This window comes from Labeo rohita, unplaced genomic scaffold (assembly GCF_022985175.1).
Source record: "Labeo rohita strain BAU-BD-2019 unplaced genomic scaffold, IGBB_LRoh.1.0 scaffold_941, whole genome shotgun sequence".
Classification (NCBI taxonomy): domain Eukaryota; kingdom Metazoa; phylum Chordata; class Actinopteri; order Cypriniformes; family Cyprinidae; genus Labeo; species Labeo rohita.
The window spans coordinates 874-18458 of NW_026129900.1; the positions used below are offsets into that span (position 1 = coordinate 874).

The following is a 17585-nucleotide window of genomic DNA, read 5'->3' on the forward strand; positions in this document are numbered from 1 at the left end:
ACAATCCCGTTTAATTTTGAGTTGGCTTAAATACAAACACAGTCATGCTCAGTTTAAGTAAACATTACTTAATTAAACAAATCTTTGTATCAACCAGGGAAACAGTTCTGGTTAAAAGGCAACTTAACTTAAAAATGGTAGTCAGTGATGCTAACAATTTATCATCTTGTTTGTTTTTAGTCTCTAGCAGAAGAAAGCAGACACTCAGAAGACCATGGACAAAAGTGGAGGTGAATGCTGTAATGAGGCACTTCATCAGTAAGGGTAAATTAGCATCAACAAGAGAATGTGAAGTCTGCAAAAGGTGTGAGCATCCAGTGCTACAAAACAGGACAGTTTAAAACACCAGAGACTTTGTTAGGAACCAAGGGCTTACATTTTAGTGCATGGAGTTTAATTAATGACAAAAGTTACATTGAGTGACAATGAGTCACAATGTTCTGAACGTTATTGTTTTTAGAAGTAATGTTTTGTAATTCTTGTCACTAGGTTACAATGTTCTGAATGTAATGTTATATTTGTAGAAGTAACGTCTTTTAATTCCCGTCACTAAGTGACAATTTTCTGAACAAAATAGTGCTGTCCAACAATTAATCGCGGTTAATCGCATTTTTGTTTACATGCTATATGTGTGTGTACTATGTTTATTTATTATGCACATATAAATACACACAGATAGAGTATACAGTTTGAAAATATATACATGTGTATATATATTTATATTATTAAATTTTATATTATATAGAAATATATTTAATATATAAACATGCATATTTTTCTCAAATATATACATATGCATGTGTTTGCATTTAAATATATATAATAAATATACACAGCACACCCTCATATATTATGTAAACAAAAACTTTTATGTTGGATTACAGTTTATTGTTTTGCACTACAGTGTAATGTTATAGTTGTTTTTATTATTTATTGTAATGTCATTGTTATTTTTTTATTCATTTTCTGAAAGTAGTTTAAAAAACTACTTTTTTTTTTTTTTTAACTCTCCTACTAATACTGTTGATTTTGTTTTATTTTATGGTTTTAATGATTTGTTTAACACCAAGAAAAAAAAACAATCAGCAATTTAAAAAAGAAAAAAACAGAAATACAAACACTTGAATTGTCTCAGTTGATCATAAGTAATGCATTGACAGTAACAGTCACACCAGTTGAGGTGAGAGAATCTTGTGGATAAATCAGAACAAATGAAACATAGTATGTAACAAAGTATGGTGTTAACAGTACAGCCGTGTAATAATGGGTCAATTAAGGAAACAAATGTGTTTTCTATAGAAAAAAACCCCAAGCTTAGAACCGTGCTCATCAGGTTGGTGAGATGCCTGTTGTGGTTGGTGAGGTAGTTGGTGGTAGTGAGGCAAGATTTGAAAAGAAAACAAGAAGGAGGAGAGAGGTTTCAGATACCTGTAGTGGGAAAAGGAACATACCGGAGACATACTTAGGATAAGATAATATGACTACGTTATGGTATTTTATGCTTCTTCTTTTTTTTTATAAAGCATAATAAAACCATAATATTTGTGCAGATATTCAGGAAACATGTTAAGTTCTCCTGTTTCTTTAAAAACAATCCCACAGCCAGTTATTCTATTTTAAACTGTGTTCTGTGTCATAATGACAGGGACATTGCCTGTGCAGTGAGTCCCAAAGTAGACGGAGACAATGCCTGTGGAGTCAGTCCCAAAATAGACTGCGTTATTGACTCTGCAGTGAGTCCAGCAGCAGACAGGGACAAAAGTAGATGTTGTCACTGATTAAGAGCTGAATAAAGGTAAGTTAATTGCCATAATGCAAAACAGCTGTAACATTTATTTTTTTTTAAATCATTTTAATGACCATTTACTGTAGCTTTGTTGCAGTTTGTTCCAACAAATAAAACAATGCAATTTTACTTAATGTCATGTACATTTACTTCTCTTTAAACAGATCACATGTTCTGGAAATACAAATTCAGTGACAGACTGGGTAAAGGAGGATTTGGCTTAGTGTGTAAGGTATGTTTTTATTTGACTTACAATTCTTGGGTTCTTCGAGTCCTTTTAATGTATCTTATGTTCACTATTTAGAGAACTCAACCTGTTTAAACTGTCAGACTGACTATAAACATGCTTTACTAGGTTTTAAATTACTGCTTGGAATTTAATTTCCCAAAACGTCTGTTCTACAGGATTTATGACTGGAATGAAATCACATCTGTGCACGTTATTTGTTAATTATTTGTTTTGTTAATTAGGTGGCTGTGAATTGTCGTAAATCTCACCATTGTATGCTGTGCTCTCAATTCCCTTCCCTTTCAATCAATTAATAACATCTTATCTTATATTAATGTTTAATCATAGACAAAAATTATTTTTAAAGGGGTCATCGGATGCAAAGTTCACTTTTTCGTGTTGTTTGAACATTAATGTGTGTTGGCAGTGTATGTACAAATCTACCCTATAATGATAAAAATCCATGCAGTGGTTTTTAATTAATCTGTAAAAATAATATCCCCTTTTTCAAATCGAGCCGCTCCCACGATAGTTGATTGACATGAGCGACATTGACATTTACCTCAGACCAGCTGTCACAGTTCAGTAACTTTAATTGTTTTGATGCCAAAGCAGGGATGTAAGTTAGACAAGAATATCTCCGATTGAGCGATTGAGGTGTTGTGTTGCTGGATGTAATAATGAACATAGTGGTCGTCATTTACTCCTGACATCTGAGCCACTGAAGATGCAGTGGATTAATGTTACATTTGTTTGTGAAGGGAATGCGCCTCCTGATCTACATATATCCGTCTATGTTCGCGTGAATCATTTGTGATCCAGCTTCACTTACAGCAGAAGTGAGTATAAGCCTTTTTTTTATGAATCTTTGCCATCGCCTTTCCTTATAACGTGGTAGTTAGGAATTTTAGCGGCTAAACGCGGCTAAATGTGTCTAAAATAAACAAACTCGTCATTCCACGAGAGAAGAGAGGGGCGGGGTGAGCAGAGCTCATTTGCATTTAAAGGAACAACCCCTTAGAATGAGATGATTTTTGCAGAGCTCATTTTGACAAGGTAAAAAGGGTTTTGTTTTACAAAACAATTGAGAATTTTTAATCAAAGTATATTAGAGACTTTTCATTAAAACCCTAAAAAATCATATCAACTTGTGGAAAATGGGCATCCGATGAACCCTTTAATAGGCAAACCGCCTTTGACAAACAATTTTTAGGCCCTTAAATGGGAAACTACCTTAATCTAATTATCACATTTTCTTTCTTTTTATGCTTTTTCATCTCAAACCCTCCCCCTTTAGAGATTGCGTTGGCAGTCACTGTCAATAGAAAATGCAACAGTCAGCATATAATTAAATTGCTAGGCTGGCAGGACGAACCAGACTTCTACCTCATAGTCATGAAGTGCTCCATGCCAAGCATGGATATGAAAACATTTCTGAAATGCAGTGGCAGTGTCCTCAGACAGCACAAAACATTATGTGGCACGTCATTTATGCAGCTAAGTTTTGCTGTTATCGTGGCATTTTCCATCGCAACATCAAGCTGGAAATCCTGATCAAATTCATTGACTTTGGGTGTAGGGAACTCAATCAAGAAGAATTCAGCTTACAAGTCTTCTGTGGTAAGTATTACACACCGGTTTGCTTGAGTAGCTCACTCAGATCAACATGCTTGTGTTATAAACATTAAACACAATTTCTTTCCTCCAGACACAAGACCATACATGCCTCCAGAATATCATGACAATGGTGTTTTCACTGGGAGTGCTCCTGTTTGATGTGACTTATACCGCTTATGCAACAATCAGTCTGTATTTGCTGTGTCACAAGGTGAAATGTCTGGCAAAGACCAAATGATAAAAGATAGCATGTGTGAAGTTTAAGGTAATGAACAAATTTCTCCTTTTTTTTTTTTGGCGAAGAATGCATCATTTTTAGCTTGTCTGCAGCATCATCCTGTAACGCCAAGCCAGCAGAGGGAGCCCTCACCCTAGGACTGCCTGCATGCTCCCTCTGCTGCTTCTACTGTTACTTCCTGTTTGACACTATTTAAAGACTGACCATGTGCTCTATACTTTGCGAAGTATTGCCAGTTTCACCTGCCTTACCGAGCGTTTCTATATTTACTCTGTTGGATTACCTGTTGCTACCTTGCTTTGTTTATGGACTCTTGAGTTTACGGATTACCCCTATTGGATTGTTTGCTGTTTCTGGACTGACTTCACGGTATTTGACCCACTGCCTGCTTTATCTCTCTGCTGCTTGGATTACGTTTATGTGTTGTATGCTGTTGGACTGCTTTTCTGGTAATCGACCCTCTGCCTGTTTCCACGTTTATGTGTGCTGTCATTTGTAATAAACTTCCGCAATTGGATTCAAACGCCGCCTCAGCGTCCTCGTTACACATCCAGAGCACAGGATTCTTTAAGTATTGTATATTGTATATACTGTAAATAGCTTTATACATTTTATATTTAAAAAGTTTTTAAAATCATCCTTTTATTTAGGCTTAAGGATGTTTAAAGATTGTATATTGTACATAGTTTTATACATTTTATACTTCAAATATTTATCATAACTTCCCTCTGCTCAGGCCTTTTACTGGCTAACGGATGTTTACATATTGTGTACACTGTAAATAGTTTTATACCTTTTTATTATTAAATTAAATCTCATTCTAAGAAATTCATTACATGGGTAAATGTCATTGATTTTTTTGAAGTGTACTTCTTTCATTTTAGGTAGCAAGGGAAATGACCTTGCTACCTAATTCTAACTTCCATCTAATTCTAACTTTAATAGTGTCAGAGGGAAATATTTCTTTGTAATTAGTGATCTCAAAACCTTATTATTACATGTAACATCCAAGAACTTATAACTGTTAATAAACAAATTAACCAGGGTAGGTGTTACAGAAGAATATTGTACTATACCTTTAATTAAGTTCTTCAAAGCTACAGGAATAGCTTTGACAACGAAAGAATATTGTCTATATGAACAATCCGAATTAAATTTTATCTTAAAATTGTCCTAATATATTACCATCTTCATCCATTAAATGGATTACATTACAGTCTTTATAAAACAAGGATTTCCTCTTATGTAAAATACATCTGTTATTCCAGATTATAACATTATGGGGAGTAAAATTGTGCTTGTACAACATTTTCCAATATAGTAACACCTGTGCATGAAAAGCAGATTTTTTACTGAGTCAAAATCACATCTTAAAAGAAAAGAAATTCCTCCAACTTTTTGGAAAAGATGAAAAAGCATACTAAACCATAAAGACTGTTCATCTCTTGCAAACATTTGTAACCACTTTACTGTAATAACTCCATTCATTGCTCCAAAATTAATAACATTCAACCCTCTTTCCTCCGTTAACTTTACCATATCACCTTTCCAAAACAAATGTTGCTTTTTGTTCCAAATAAAATCCTAATGAATTTGGTTTATTTGCTTAATACACCTGTCTGGTGCCACTAATGAATATGCTGGGTAAATTAATATTGATATCCCTTCCATTATTGTTAATAATATTCTCCCAAAAATTTAAATACTTCTTTGTAACCAGCTATTCAATATTTTTTAATTTTCTTATACAACATTATTTTCCCTATCCCTGAAATTTTTGTAATAGTTATTCCCAAGTATGTGATTTCCTTTTTGATTAGAACGTTGTAAATTAAATTTAGTGTATTATCATGAATAGTCAAAATCTCACATTTTTTCAAATTTAAATGTAACCCTGGGGCATCTGAAAACAAGATCCAGCTTTTAAGGCATTAGGTATTTGATTAGAGTCCTTTAAAAATAATGTTATTTAATGGTTTAATATTCTCATTTTTCTAAAAGGGGTCATTGGATGCCCATTTTCCACAAGTTGATATGATTCTTTAAGGTTTTAATGAAAAGTCTATAATATACTTTGGTTAAAAATTCTCAATGGTTGTGTACAACAACACCCTTTGTACCTCATCAAAATGAACTCTGCAAAAATCAACCCTTTCTGAGGGATTGTTCCTTTAAATGCAAGTGAGCTCTGATTTGCGCGAACATAGACGCGTTTATGTAGATTGGGAGGCGCATTCCCTTCACAAACAAATGCATCTTCAGCGGCTCAGATGTCAGGAGTAAATGACGACCACTATGTTCATTATTACATCCAGCAGCACAACACCTCAATCGCTCAATCTGAGATATTCTTGTCTAATTTACATCCCTGCTCTGGCATCAAAACAGTGGAGGTCGGACTGTGACAGCTGATCTGAGGTAAGACGCTCATGTCAATCAACTATGGTGGGAGTGTCCTCTGTTGGTGTGACGCCACACAGACGGTCATCTGAGAATTGCTCGATTTGAAAAAGGGGATATTATTTTACAGATCCACTGCATGAATTTTTATCATTATAGGGTAGATTTGTACATACATTGCCAACACACATTAATGTTCAAACATCAATGCCAATCTTTCATCTGTGACAGGCAAAAATTGTGCAGTGTGTTTTGGGCTTTAGAACAGCAAAATATGTGTGAGAGCGTTGCTATTTAGTGTCTATATTGTATTGCAACAGGTACCACTTAAATGTTAATGTTGAGTCAACACTAAGTGGAACATAATTTATAACTGCAATTATTTAATAACAGCATTTCATTATGGTCACGGCTGAATTGGTTACCAAATGAATGAAGTAATGATAAAACATTACAGTTAAATGTACTCAGCATGTATGTAAATGTTACCTTAGAGAAAGAAAGAAAGAAAGAGGGAGAGAAAGCAGTGGTAGATGAGGTCAAGTTGCAGTATTGCCAAAATCCCTATTTAATTGCATTATGAGGGTGCATGTAAACAAAGTTAATATTGCCAAATTAGCCTACATATTTTTTTCTATAGCATAAAATAGTTTTAATAGGTTTTTATGTGATAGTATTGTTCTTATACTGAAAGTTTGACCTGACTTCACACAGTGCACCGCTCTCTGCTCTCATCACAGCATGCACAACTGCACCCAACCGGCTCTACTGAGCTGAACTTGATGTGCTTGATATAAATTTGCTTTATTAGAAATTAGCGTTCGGTATTTATTTATTTCATTATGTCAAAAGCCTTCACGGTCTGCATGGACGCATTCGGACCGTGAAGGATTCCGCAAGTTGGCGACCCCTGATCTAGATTAAACACAAAAAAAACGTCTCAGGTTAAGTATGTCACCCTGGTTCCCTGAGAAGGGAACTCGAACTGCGTCCTCTAGGGGTCGCTATGGGGAACGCCATCTCCGTGACCCGTGTCTGAAGCCTATATGCAAAAAAGACAAAAGTGTTGGCTGGCGACAGCCTATGACGTCACTTCCAGTGCGACTCGTCGCTGCCGGTGTGTCACTACTGGTGCAACCACAGTATAAAAGGACACCGGTAGAACACAACATTCGCTTCTTCGTCTGAAGCTTACGTCCGCAGCATGGCGACGAGACTAGAGGACGCAGTGTCTCGTTCCCTTCTCAGGGAACCAGGGTTACATACGTAACCTGAGATGTTCCCTTTCGAGGAACTCGAACTTCGTCCTCTAGGGGTCGCTATGGGGAATGGTTATACCCATGCTGCCATGCTGAGGGGAGTGCATGCCATCATAGAGGCGAGCACTAAGTACCAACTGCCTTAAGCTTAAGGGAGTTGCCCCTGAGACGTAGTGACGGCTGTCAGTGACATTATCCCCTTCGGCCAAAAAGCCTGAGCTGCATACCCAAGACTTACCTGAAAGGGGTCGGATATGCTGGACCCGGGGTAGAGCTCAAAGCTTGGAATTAGAAGATATTCCTTTAAGGGGATATGGCTGAATGCCTAGGGTTTCACCTAGGTTTGGCCTGTCACACAGAAGGGCTACCGTGGGCTCTGCATAGGTTCCCTCAGAAACCGTCCTACAGAACATAGGTAGCAACAACCTGCTCAGGATGTGTAAGCAGAGTGGTATCCAAGGTGTCTGGGAACAACCAACTCAGAGAATGGGCACGAGTTTGAGCATGAACCCATATCATAGAGGGTGCGCATAAACTAGCGCAAGTATTACTGTTACATTAGCCTGGCAGATGCTCACAAGGAGTGGGACCCAAGGTGGCCGGGGTTTTAACCAACTCAAGAAAGGGTACGGGCCATGAATGTGTGAATCCCTACCGTAAAGGATTTTAGAATGGACGCAGAACTCCGGTGCATTCCATACCACAATGTGGATTTTAGAAAAGTGCCCCATGGTTCACGTGTGCACTTACCATATACATGGATTTAAGAAAGCGCCCAAGGGTTTGTGTGGGCCTTACCATAAAAATGGATTTTAGAAATACCGCCTGGAAATGGTGTGCTAGTAGATGACCCTCAGAATGAGGGGAGCTCTGCAGGCATTTCAAACAAGGCTCCAAGGGGAAGGCAGTAAGGGCGAACCTCAGTTGCCCAGTTGGGGCAATGCTCAGAGCAGACCCTCAAGGTGAGGGGAGCATCGCTACTCCAAACAAACAGTTAGCCGCAGCTAGCTGTCTGATAATACTGCCATGGAGCCGATACACTTAACCAGCGTGAGAGGTTAGTGCATTGGGACAGGCTTCTAACTCCCGAGAGACAGAAGGAATACCTGATCCACCCAGGGGTGACAAGCTCTAAGAAAACCCTCCCGCAGCGAGGGGAGCATTGTCATGCCCTGTCAAAGAGGCCTTAGATGTGATCTGATCACAGGATACCAGATATCACAGCAGAGATGAATCCATCAATACTGTATGGCTGCATAGAGAGCAGCAGTGTCCCCAGCCCTCAGGCTGTGTTGAGGGGGCAAGAGCCACTACCAACCTAAGCAGACCTGTGCTTACTAACTTGATAGAAAGCGTAGGCCCCATTGTAGCAAAGCCCGCAGAACCTCATGAACAAGGGCCTAGACCGTAGCCAATGCTCCTCAGAGCACTCAGAAGGGTTCCCGCAGAAACACCTTCCACTCATACGATGGTGAAAAATAGCGTGGTCAAGCCCACTCCTCACAGGGGCGACTCACTAAATCACCAAGATGGTATGAGAATAGGTCTGTATGATGATTGGGTGGATACCCTGAAACAGGAAGCCCCTCAGGGCAGGACACAGACGGAGTGTCTCAGTCAGGTGGCCTCTAAGGCATGCGTGTCCAGCCAGGGGTGTCCAGGAGCATCCTGCGAAAAATAATTTCCCAAAGAGCTTACCTGGTAGGAGGACCGAAGCCCTAGATGTAGTGCTGTAGTGGGGACCTGAAGGCCAGGAATGGCCATGATCGTTTCGAGGTGGATATGACGAAGGCGATCCAATTAGACAAGCAGGCCATAACCATAGTCAAAGACCAGAGGGAGGTGCTCGAAGAGGACCTACCTAACAGAATGAGAAACGCAACGGACAAGTCCCAGAAATACAGAAGAAGAGGCTAGACACATAACAGGGTCGTACTCACCCACCGTGGTTCCCACGCATGACTCCAGTTAGCCCAGGTAGACCTTCTTGGGGCCATCTACTTACAACCCTAACAGGGGAGATAGCACCATCTAGGCAGGGGCACCACTTAAAAACCCTAGGAAGGGGAGCAATCACAGAGTTAACAAAAGGGTATTTAGTCAATGTGCCTAAGAAGGCTACCAGAAGGGAACCAGCTGAGATTAACCTGTCCACAAAGAGTGGACTGTCTACTTACAACCCTAGCAGGGGAGACAGCACTGTGGGTAAGAGCTCAAAGAGGCCGCTACTTAGAAACCCTAGGAAGGGGAGCGATTAGGGGAACATTCTGGAAACCTACTGGAAAGTTCCAAGAACGTTCCCGGAACATTCCCCTAACCTACAGGAACGTTCTATTTATGTTCCTAGAAGGTTCCCTGAAAGTTCTCTGAAAGTTCTCAGAACGTTCTCCTAACCTCTTCACTCCGATACCGCTGCTGTACGTCAGCACTCCCGCGTCCTGTAGTAAGCGGCATGGAAGACGGATGGATGTGGACCTCAATAATCACTACAAACCATGTCTTGTTTTAAACTATTGTTTAATCGTAAAAGCACATTTAACCATCATAAGGAGCATTAAATTAGATTGAATTATCCTTTAATATGCTAAATTTTTTCTTGTTTAATAATATGTAAGATAAAATCTGGGTTATGGTACTTCTAATGTTTATTAAAGCACCAAATAACAATGACTTCAACAAAATACTGGATTTTAAACTGGAATTTTATGTTTTACAGACATTAAAAACGAATATTTATTTGACTTTAATTAGGGTAATATTACATTCGTTCCTTACCATTGAATTAACGATGATGTGCTTCTCTCTTTTGGTCAGTAAACAAAAACTCTGTTAACATCTTGTTTCATCAATTAGATGTGTCAAATTTCCCTGAAATCACAATATTTACTCTCGTATATATATTAATTATATTATAAATTATATGTTATGGTGTTAATTTGGAGAAAAAACATGCCAGTAAATATTTTTGTTGGACAACAGGTTTGTAAACAGGTTTATACACATGCAAAACTGCATCGCACACATGCTACTAGTACATTTAACGATATTCAAGGCTCACACCGATTTTTGTCACACTGCACCGTTTTGACCAAACCAGTTCCAGATTGGAGCTCCTCATTTAGCAATATAGAAGTTTAACGTCTGCCTTTAGCATGTCACTCTGAACTGTCGCACACAGAAATATGTCAAAAACTAGACTTTATCGATATTATGTCATTCTTGTCATGGGGAAAAAATTTACTGGTATATCACAAACGATAAGATATCGCCCATCCCTAATTGCGACATCAAGCTGGAAAACTTACTTGTCAACCTGTGCACACTGGATTCATTGACTTCACAAGAGTGTAAATACTTAGCCCCAATACAGGCTTAGGTATGCTTAAATTTTGCATATTGTATATACTGTAAATAGTTTTATACATTTTATATTTAAAATAATTATTAAATCGCCCTTCTACTTAGGCCCTATTACAGGCTTGGGGATGTTTAAATATTGTTTATTTAACAGTGTAAATAGTTTTATGCTATTTATATTTTAAATATTTATTATATCATCCTTTCACTTAGAACTTAATACAGGCTTAGGGATGTTTAAATGTCAGTAGTTACATATAATTTGTTTTAGTATATACATTTCTATATTAAGAATATTTACGTATTTTTATAATGTACTATAATACATTTATAATAAACACATATGCAGTATACCAATAGCATTGCACTGGTTATATTATTGCACTTAGTTGTGCTGTGTCTTAAAGAGTGTCACAGCACATTCACCTGACATAATGTAAAGCAGCGACTAACGCAAGCAAAATAACAAAACTGACTTTAATTGTAAATCTGGCATGAAATGCTCTGGAAAAATCACAGCAAAACAACCTCGCAAAATATATATGAGAATGGACAAAGGAATTAAGGAAACATACATAAACAGGAACATAATAAATAAACATAATAATAATAACATAAACATAATAAACACACTGTATTAACGCCACATCACTTCAGCACATCCACCACAGAATATCTGGTGAAAATAAATGTTTTTACAAATGGAAGAATACTGAATGTGTGGAAACTTCCTAGCATCTATATAGCTTATGGTGTGATTTGTGCACATTTGTTCAAAATAGGGTTTATTTTTCGGGTTTGGTTCGGGTCGCAGTCTTTACGTCAGACATGTGAGGTACGGAATTACATGTGCTGCTGTCAGATAAAGGGTCCAGTATTTTTTTGAGTACTGTGGGTGCAGGATGAGTGCAGCTTTACCGAACAGGACCCGTACAGGACTTTGTTAAACATCGCAAGAGAAAAGGCTGTACAACTACAGGCTGTCCCGGGCCAGACTATTGGTGTAGTGCACATTTGGTATACTGGCAACAACAGCAGCTGTACAGGAGATGCTGGGAGTGACCTTGGAAATGCCAGAGAAGGCTGTTAAGGCTACCTGCATCCTCCACACTCTTCTGAGGCCAGATCTGCCAGAAGACCATCCACATGCAGTCATGCACCATCTGAATCCAATGCCAGGACAATGAGACGTATTCACAGAATTACACATAGCTACCATCAACATCCCTAAGCCTGTATTGTCCTAAGTGAAAGGATGATATTACAAATATTTAAACTATAAATAGCATAAAACTATTTACACCATGTACAATATACAATATTTAAACATCCCCAAGCCTGTAATAGGGCCCAAGTAGAAGGACAATTTAATAATTATTTAACATTAAATGTATAAAACTATTTACAGTATATACAATATGCAAAATTTAAGGATACGTAAGCCTGTATTGGGGCCTAAGTGAAGGGATGATATAGTAAATATTTTAAATATATATATATATAAAAAAGAAAAGTCTAAAAGTATTTACACTATACACAATATACAACATTTAAATATCCATAAGTGATGAAAAGGCAACGTCAGCCTGCCAGACACAAGGCTGACTGAAGAAAGAAAACAACATCTGGTGCAGTGCCATGGCAGGACAACAATGTCTGATTTAACAGTATGTAAAATTTAGAAGTTAAAAAATAAACATATACATGTTACACTTTCCTCTTTCACATATCATGCAAGGAAGGAAGATGAAGGTGAAATGTGAAGTCTTTATTATATTCCACAGGTATTTCAAAACAGGTAAATCCACAGGAGGAGGGTAAATACATGCGTACATTGATGAGACCGGACACCAAACACTGAAAAGAATGCAACTTATAAAGACAGGTGATAACGATGAACTTAATGAAGGCACAGGTGATACAAGGTAATCTAATGAAGACTAAACGAGGACAGGAAACAGGAACAACCAAATATGGGCACAAGAGGGAGAAACCAAACTAAACAGTCCACAGGGGTGTGACAGCCTCATTGCTTTGTTTCAGAAAAACAAAAAAATTATTAATCAGTTCAGTTGTTTTAAATATACAATCACATGTATTAATGATTGAACATTTATAGATATTCTGTGGTGGCTAAGGCTACATATGAAAATATTTAGTTTAAATGTTTGTAGTTTATTTCTGTTTTCGGCAAATTGCTTGTTATATTAGTGTTTTTCTTTGCTAAGTTTGTATTTATTTATTTCTTCCGTTATTCACCTAAATAATTATACTGTGGTGTTTTAAGTGGTTTATGTTGTAATCTTTATGCACACTGAAGGGGAATGAGAGCACCTACTATTCTTTACTAGAGTGTAGGCTACTGAATAAAACTTTATGAAAAAACAAGCAAAGGTATGGGTTTAGAATATTCTTTATTATTGTGGTTTGTTCCTTTTAATGCTTAGAAGTCAGTACTGCCAACAGTAAAACACGACCAGACAGTTTTAGTTCATTAATAAATCATTAATATTTGTCAGTGTGTTGTTTATGTTTGCTGAATTATAAGTAATGGTTTACCACTGTTCTAGTTCACTTCACGCTGACAAATAATAATCCAGCTAATATTGTTTTTACTTTATAATCAGTACTCTACCAGTGGGAATGAGGGAAGACACAAAGCAACCAATAGCATTGTTGGATGGCCTGAGATGCATACTGCCACAAGCATGCCATACATGGCTATAGCAGGTTATGTGTGTTTTTCCAAGCAAAAGCCAAATGTAAACCATATACCTCAATACAAACAGGTCATCCAAAAGAAAATTCCCTCCAATTCTAAAGCCACGGCAAAAAATACATGGTGAAAGTTTGGCCCATATGTGACCCTGGACCACAAAACCAGTCAGAAGGGTCAATTGTTTGTATATATAAACTATATAAAAGCTTTCCATTGATGTATGGTTTGTTAGTATAGGACAATATTTGACTATTTGAAAATTAGGAATCTGAGGGTGCAAAAAAAAAAATTCTAAATATTGTTCTTAATAATGCATATTATTAATCAAAAATTAAGTTCCCCTTCAGGAACTCGAGCTGCATCAAACGCTATGGGGAATGCCTTCAACATGAGCACGCTCTGAATCACATGTGTAATCAGTCCAATGGAGAGGCGAGACGTCACGGGCGGGTGACGTCACAGACCAGGAAGCTTAAAAGCATGTGGGCCGGTACCGGCATTCAGCTTCTGTCATTCAGCGAAGCGCTCTGTGTGTGTCTCTCTCATGTTCTGTTTTTCAGTGCCAGTTTGCACTACTTTTGTTTGAGAACACGATGTCTGATAAGGCAAAAAAGTCAGAAAACAAGCCACGTTATAAGCGGTGTGTTCCTCCCTGCTCACATTATCCCAAGCGGGGATACACACAGCATGTGCGTGGTTTGCTTGGGAGCGGATCACGCAGAGTCGGCTCTTGAGGGAGCCAACTGCCCGCACTGCGAGTGGCTTTCCCTGCGTGCTATCCGCTTCCGGAAGGCTCTCTTTACCGAGGGAGTCTTCACTAGCGTTCCTCGCGGGTCTGGCCCCGCTTCCGCTGAGGCGGAGTGGCAGCTGCACTCGTGGGGTTTGCAGCTGGATCTACTGGAGAGAATGGAAACGGGTGACCCCCTATCTCCTTCCTCACCCAGTAGATCTGGGGCCCGTTCTCAGGAATCGGAAGCCCGCTTTGCGGTTTCTTTCCCCATGGGAATGGCCTCGATGTTACGCATATCTTCCTCCGAGGAGGTTGATGTTGACAGCGTCGAGGAAGCCCCACATTCGCCACAGTATGAGGAGCTATTGGAGGTGGTTACTTGTGCGGTAGCTAAGTTAAACACTGACTGGCCCGCCGAGAAACCAGCCAAACCACAGCGAAGCACATTAGATGAACGTTTCCTATGTAATAAGTCACCTTCTTCTCACCGGAGCCTGGCATTCTTCCCCGACCTCCATGCCGAGGTATCGAGGTCGTGGGGTAGACCATTCTCGGCCCACCTCTTCCGACTCAGAGGTGTCACAAATCAGGTCAGAGAACTGGTTTGTGATGATAGATCTAAAAGATGCTTACTTCCATGTCTCCATTCTTCCTTGACACAGGAAGTTTCTAAAATTTGCTTTCAGGGGCAAAGCATACCAGTATCAGGTTCTTTTTGATTGATTGGTTGATTTTGGCTCAGTCAGAGCAGATGGCGGTTCAACATCAAGATGCTATTCTCGTTCACATGAAAGAGTTGGGGTTGAGGCTGAATGCCAAGAAGAGTGTGCTGTCTCCATTACAGAGAACCACTTATTTAGGCGTGGTGTGGGATTCAACCACCATCTTCCACCCTCGCCCGGAGCTGTGGAAGTTGTGGGTGTGGCCCAGGACCCAGTTAACTGCCCAGTTGTTACAGTGCTGGAGTTTCTGCAGGATCGGTTCTGAAGGGTTAGCCCACTCCACCCTGAAGGTCTACGTGGCGGCTATTTCGGGCTACCACGCCCCTCTGGGTGACTCCTCAGTGGGTAGGAATCCCCTAGTTGCACGGTTTCTCCGCAGTGCGCTGAGGCTGAGTCCTCCGGTACATCCTCGGGTCTCTTCTTGGGACCTCGCCGTGGTGCTAGAGGCTCTTTGTAGGCCCTCTTTTGAGCCTATCAAAGAGTCTTCAGATCATCATCTGACTATCAAGACTATCCAGGCCTTTTGTCCTCCTCCCTTTCAGGATTCAGACCAGCAGAAGCTTAACTGTATGTGTCCAGTTCGAGTGCTGGACACGTACATCCACAGAGCTGCCGTGTGGAGAAGGGCGGACCAGTTGTTTGTTTGCTATGGTGCTCCTAAGAGGGGTCTCTGTGCTTCCAAGCAGACCCTTAGCCCCTGGATCGTGGGTGCCATCACTCTAGCCTATGAGTCTTCGGGCCTTCCCTCTCCCTTGGGGGTCAAGGCCCACTCTACATGAGGCATAGCTGCCTCCAAGACCTTCCTGTCAGGTGTCCCAATGCAGGACATCTGTAACACTGCGGGATGGTCCACGCCCCTAACTTTTGTCAGGTTCTATGACCTAGACCTGCGAATCGCTCCTGGCTCTTCTGTCCTTTCAACCTAGCATACACACTTTTTTGAACGAACGAAATTGGTAAGTGTGTTTGCTATCAAATTTTCTCCAGATCTCAACGCCGAAATATTGTCAATATTACAAAATATTGGCCGAAAATCTACTTTGCAATAATGTGAATGCTTTCTGGAAGGACGTAAGATTAACAAATATGAGCAATGTGACTATATTGTGAATGTGAATATTACCATACTCTATTGAGGGCGTTTCTGGACATGAGAATATAGCAGAGTTGTGGAGAAAACATTATTCTGCACTGTTTAATTGTGTAAAGAGTGAGCCATGTAAAGTGGAAGCAATCTCTAGTTTGGATACAGGGAGTATCAAGCAATAATTCAGCTCAAAGATAGTAAAACTGGTGGCTTATATCAAATCACTGCTGAACACCCGAAACTTGCGAGCCCTGGGCTTGTGGTGGTTCTCGCAATTTGTTTAACTGGTTTTATGATAAATGGGGTGCTTCCAGAGTCTATGTTGTCAGTAACCTTGTTGTCGGTTATTAAGGATAAGGCTGGCGAGGTAGGTAGTTTGGATAATTATAGGCCCATTGCTTTAGCAAGTGTTGTGTCAAAGGTTTTTGAAAGAATCCTATTAGACCGATTAGGCATTTATCTTGATACCACAGACAATCAGTTCAGCTTTAAGGCTCACCATAGTACTGATTTGTGTATATATGCTCTGAAGGAAGTAATAGAGAGAAAAAGAAAAAACTCCACTGTTTTAATTGGCTTTATTGATGCTTTTAAAGCTTTCAATAAAGTTAATCATCAGAAATTGTTCAGTAAACTAAAACAAAAAAACAAAGGCGTGTACCTAATAGCATATTAAGAATTTTGACATATTGGTACACTAATCAATGTATGCAGATAAAGTGGGGTAACTGTTTCTCAGATACATTTAAAATAAGTAATGGAGTGCGACAAGGAGGCCTACTTTCACCAGCTTTTTTTCATCAGCTGTGGAGTTTACAGCATTAGCGATTACAGTTTAAAAAATCTCATGTAAATGTATATGATATTCAAAATGCAAACAAAATTCATTTAGTCACTTGTTTCTCTGTATTACTCTGTTTCTGTGTGCTGCTGTGACATGAAGTGAAGTCGATGTCAGTGATGGAGGTAGCTTCTGTCCTTCTCCAGACTCCTGCTGAGATTCAGATGGAAGATCTCATACTGTGTGTAACAGGTGGGGAAAGTAAAATGTTCATTTCTTATATAGAATTACACAAAAATGTTCACAAAGTGTATCTGATACGCCTGTTTGTATGTTTATCTTCCCCTTTAAATTTCTACAGAAACATTAATCTTGATTTCCTGTCCTTGCACCTCCTCTTCCCTTTCCGCACTGTCTACACATGGGAGAGGTTGGTTTCTGTTAAGCTCTTATTAATCCTATTAATCTCTTATTAATCTTATTCATCTTTAAAAATCACCTTGTAAGTTAGTTTCCTATTTATTTCTAACTTTATTTTTCATGTATGTTCATGTGTTCATTATTTTCATGTTTTCATTTTAATCAAGGCTGTGATTGATTTTGCTGTCTTGTCAATGCATTTGAAGCATGTGTTTAATGCGTTGCACTTTCCTTTAACAA

The 17585-nt window shown here is 39.1% G+C and overlaps 1 long non-coding RNA gene across 2 annotated transcripts; it reads left to right on the plus strand.

The window, feature by feature from the left end:
* Positions 1 to 1661: 1661 nt before the first annotated feature.
* Positions 1662 to 4213, plus strand: LOC127162468 (uncharacterized). 2 transcript variants are annotated; one of them, XR_007827360.1, is made up of 5 exons: positions 1662 to 1795; positions 1951 to 2018; positions 3595 to 3635; positions 3724 to 3843; positions 3936 to 4213. It is a non-coding gene; the product is annotated as an uncharacterized LOC127162468 (long non-coding RNA). The 2 variants fall into 2 exon arrangements; XR_007827359.1 differs by having other exon boundaries at positions 3724 to 4213.
* Positions 4214 to 17585: the final 13372 nt, after the last annotated feature.